This window comes from Eptatretus burgeri, chromosome 8 (assembly GCF_056783735.1).
Source record: "Eptatretus burgeri isolate ZD-2024b chromosome 8, Ebu_testis_v1, whole genome shotgun sequence".
NCBI lineage: Eukaryota > Metazoa > Chordata > Myxini > Myxiniformes > Myxinidae > Eptatretus > Eptatretus burgeri.
In genome coordinates, this window is record NC_140968.1 from 1873221 (window position 1) to 1878220 (window position 5000).

A 5000-nucleotide genomic window follows, 5' to 3' on the forward strand; every position below is an offset into this window, starting at 1 on the left:
CTCTCCTCTCCCGTCTCTCTCTCTCTCCCTCTCCCGTCTCTCTCTCTCTCCTCTCCCGTCTCTCTCTCTCTCTCTCTCCCGTCTCTCTCTCTCTCCTCTCCCGTCTCTCTCTCTCTCTCTCTCTCTCTCTCTCTCTCTCTCTCCTCTCCCGTCTCTCTCTCTCTCCTCTCCCGTCTCTCTCTCTCTCCCTCTCCCGTCTCTCTCTCTCTCCTCTCCCGTCTCTCTCTCTCTCCTCTCCCGTCTCTCTCTCTCTCCTCTCCCGTCTCTCTCTCTCTCCTCTCCCGTCTCTCTCTCTCTCCTCTCCCGTCTCTCTCTCTCTCCTCTCCCGTCTCTCTCTCTCCTCTCCCGTCTCTCTCTCTCCTCTCCCGTCTCTCTCTCTCCTCTCGCGTCTCTCTCTCTCCTCTCTCCCGTCTCTCTCTCTCTCCTCTCCCGTCTCTCTCTCTCTCCTCTCCCGTCTCTCTCTCTCTCCTCTCCCGGCTCTCTCTCTCTCCTCTCCCGTCTCTCTCTCTCCTCTCCCGTCTCTCTCTCTCCTCTCCCGTCTCTCTCTCTCCTCTCCCGTCTCTCTCTCTCTCCTCTCCCGTCTCTCTCTCTCCTCTCCCGTCTCTCTCTCTCCTCTCCCGTCTCTCTCTCTCCTCTCCCGTCTCTCTCTCTCCTCTCCCGTCTCTCTCTCTCCTCTCCCGTCTCTCTCTCTCCTCTCCCGTCTCTCTCTCTCCTCTCCCGTCTCTCTCTCTCCTCTCCCGTCTCTCTCTCCTCTCCCGTCTCTCCTCTCTCGTCTCTCCTCTCTCGTCTCTCGTCTCTCTCGTCTCTCGTCTCTCCTCTCTCCTCTCTCCTCTCTCGTCTCTCCTCTCTCGTCTCTCCTCTCTCGTCTCTCTCGTCTCTCTCTCTCTCTCTCTCGTCTTTCTCTCAATCTCTCTCTCAATCTCTCTCTTTCTTTCTTTTCTCCCTTGCCTCCTCTCTTTTCTCCCTTACCTCCTTCTCTCTCTTCTCCCTCTCCTCCTCCTCGCTTTCCTCATTTTCTTCATCTCCTTCCTCATCCATTACTTCCCTTGAACCACTTTCACCCCAAAGAATATTGGTTCACGAAAAAATATTTTCACGAAAAAAATAAGTGACCACTATATTCGTTATTGTTGTGTGTCTGTCTGTCTGTATGTATGTATGTATGTCTATCTGTATGTATGTCTGTCTGTCTATCTGTCTGTCCCGAGCATAGCTCTGTGGGTTTTGATCCGATCCTGACAAAATTTTTGTGGGAGGTTTATATCATGATCTAGTTGCGTTTTCCTGAAAATGGGCGTGGTGCGCCCATTATGGGCGGAGCCACGCCCAAAAAACATGTGTTTTTAGGGGGTAGCCGATTTCAATTTACATCTTCTCCGAGGGGGTTTGTCAAATCTGACAGGGGTTTTGGTATTTGGTTAGCCCGATGGCACCTGCATAGCCCCACGGAGCTCGGTTTTTCATTTTCAGACATATATTCATCTGGATTTCTCAATATTCCTGTGTCCAATATATATATATATATATAAATATATTTTTTTACAACAGGAAACCAATCAAATTTCTTCTGAATTTCTACAAGAGCTTCATATTTAATCAACTTTAAAACCTTTTCATTACACTGAACAACAAATTTCAAAAAAACTTTTTTACTGGAGATGTGTAAAGTGATTAAGACTAATTTGGGTACGCTGATTTCAAAAATCATAACCGTTTTGCTGTATCACGTCAGGATTTTCAGGAACAGAAATATTCCCATTGCCTAGAAGTCAGGATTTCAATTAAATTTACATATGTCTTTAACATGTCTATTTCGTACAATTGTTGTTAACTTGTGTTATATTTTTTTCTTTCAGATAAAGATGAGTAGGCGTTCCTGTACCAATCATCCTGACAACTTCTGTTATGTCTGTGGTCGTATACCAAAAAAGATCAACAGCGAAGTATATCTACAGCAGTGAAAATGAAGGCCGCCTACTTTCACTACTTCGGATGTAAGGTGGGGGACCAAGAACAGAGCTGGGCACCACACATCTGCTGCACAAGCTGTCACACAACCTTGACTCAGTGGTTGGTGGGCAAGCGCGCGAGCATGCCATTTGCGGTGCCCATGATATGGCGTGAGCCGCAGAATCATCATGATGATTGTTATTTCTGCTGCACAAGCATTGCCGGCTTCAACAAGAAGAATAAAGGTCACATCAAGTACGCTGACTGCGTCTCTGCTCGTAAACCTGTGCCTCATGATGACGAGAACCCCGTTCCAACACCTCCAGCTGATCAGAAATAATAAACACGAAATATTCTCAGAGACTGAGTTAGAAACTCGAACAGCATTTGATGATAAAAGGTATATAATGAGTGATGGAATAAATAAATTACCTTTTGGGTTTAAAGTACAAGTATTAACAAAAATGGGGTTGGGGGTTTTAAAGGGCTACCGCCGCCTTTTTTTTTTTTACTGATGAATAAATCAAGTTATTCCTGAAAATAAAACACAAACAAATATTTATAGGATCTCTATTTGACTACTCAATTTGGTTAAAGAAATGATCATATAAAAGGGAGGAGAAGCACCAGCCCACCCCCCCCCCCCCAAGCAGGGAAGTAGTGTCAAAAGGGTCAAAGTAACGTGTTCCAGTTTGAAAGGGAGAAATAAGAGCGAGCGTACGCAAGCAAATATTGCGACTGAGAAATGCGACACATTATTGCGTCAAACCTTCCCTTTTGACACGACTTACTTGAGTTGTAATCAAAATGTACCTTTGTTTCCTCAAAACGGCACCTTCGTCTGATGATAGAAGATGCGTTGTTCAGTCATAAAATGTACACCAGAGGACTGTGCCGGCCTGTTCCAAGGCAAGGCATTTTTGATTAGGCTGAAACAAAATAGTGGATGAAGACCCCTGTGAGGTGAACGTGGGCTGACAAAGGATGACACACACACACACACACACACACACACACACACACACACACACACACACACACACACACACACACACACACACACACACACACACACACATACACACATACACACACACACACACACACACACACACCTCATCTATTTATAGTAGAATGTGGTGGGCCCATTGGTCTGATGGACCAGATTTTCATTGGTCTTCATAGCTTTGTGGCATACCTACCTGCCATCCTGCTTGAGCATTAGCTTGAGTTTCACCAAACACAGATATGCTTGGGACCAACGCCGGTATTATATGTTCGTTATTATTGTTGCTACATGATATTACTTTTCTCATATATTGTTGTAAATATTATTGGTATGAATTAATATATGCTATGTTAGAATGTTATCATTGTTTTTGTTATTACTTGGTGAAAAAAGTTTTTTTGCCAAGTCTGTTGGTCTGTCGTGTTTATCTGTTTGTCACACGATTTTTGGCCACAGTTTTCAAGCAATCGTTCGGAAATTTTTGTGTCTGTAAGTGACCGGCGAAGGACAGCAATGCTTACTTTTGGTAAAGATCTGAATCCGAATTCGGATTCGAGAATTTTTCAAGTGATTCTTCACCATTGAGAGTTTGGGCCAAAAACGATATGTAGCACAATATCTCAAAAGGTGATGGATGTATCCTGCAGAAACATTGTGGACCGGCTGGCTATGTGAAAAGGACTAATTGATTCAATTTTGGTGAAGATTCGAATCTGGATCCGGATCCTAGAATTTGTTTAAGTGATTTTTCACCATTGAGAGATGGGGTCAAAAACCGATGTACAGCATGTTATCTCTAAAAGTTGTGGATGACTTGTGACAAAACGAGGTGGAAGAGATGGTTGGGTGACAAGAACAAGCCGATTCGATTTTGGTTAAGGTCCCGATTCAGATCCGACCTATCAGTGGGACACAAAATGTCAACTGTTCAGCCTGGCGGAGGTACAGTATGTGCTCCACCGAGTGCCGTTCCATTTGGCCAAGTGTCACTCACTCTATGGGTGATTTTTTAATTTATTTTGTTATTAGAATGCCATGCCGTGGTCGAAGGACGTATTAAGCTGCCTCATATACCTTGACATGGCATGTGCTTAAAGCATGGGATTTCTAATGGATTTTTGTATTTAATTAGCCCAATCAACTCAGGACATCAAGACTATCATTTCGATGCATTACATTCCACATCAGAACACTCCAGCAAAACTCCACAAAAAAAACATCATGCACGCACGCACGCACGCACACACGCACACACGCACACAAACCTCATCCATTTTTAGTGGCGTATTAAAGGGTCTACAGGGTCTTGTGAGTTCTTATGGCTATTTGGGGGTATTTTGGGACTTTTGGGTCTTCAAAGTTTGAAAGGGTCTTAGCAGTCCAAAGGGTCAAAAGGTCAAAAGGTACATTCCAAATAGTGCTTTATTGATGAGTAGACATATGTAATTAATAAACAAAAAGTATGACACACACACACACTCACACAAGCTAGTTTATTTGAAGTTATCACTTTAACTTGTAAGCAATTTACTGATTTCCCAACTGCCTGAATCATCATCGAGGTTTCGATCCTCTCATCCCAGAACCTCTCCAAAGGGCGATCCACAACCTTGGTCGCAGGTCCACATCAATAGATTACTCAACATCAATGGACCCACAACCTCAAAGTTGTGTCCAGACAGTCAGTCAACACAGCAATGCAAATTTATCCTTATTCAAACTCGTTTCATTATTACTTTTATTTAAAGGATGACGACATATGAATAACTTTAATCATACACATATTTAGAAGCCGTACTTCGGGTACCCTTGGGGAACATGCAAATACTTGATTGGATTTGAGTAGGGTGAATATACTGGTTCTGGCTCACTTTTCCCCATGTAAATGAATGGGGGATTTTCAGCGATTCATTTTTTTTTTTCCCCAAAAATAAACCCCCTTTTTATCCCAAGGTATATTTATTTGTCTCCCCTTTTAACCTGGGGACACTTTTTTTTTTCAAATAATCCATACAATAAGATAAAGATTTGTTAAAGGTGA

General features: G+C 43.4%; 1 protein-coding gene across 1 annotated transcript in view; it reads right to left on the minus strand.

The window, feature by feature from the left end:
* LOC147020909 (regulator of G protein signaling 9-like) overlaps positions 1–5000 on the minus strand; it is a 73991-nt gene that overhangs the window by 19170 nt on the left and 49821 nt on the right. The gene's annotated exons all lie outside the window — the stretch shown is intronic.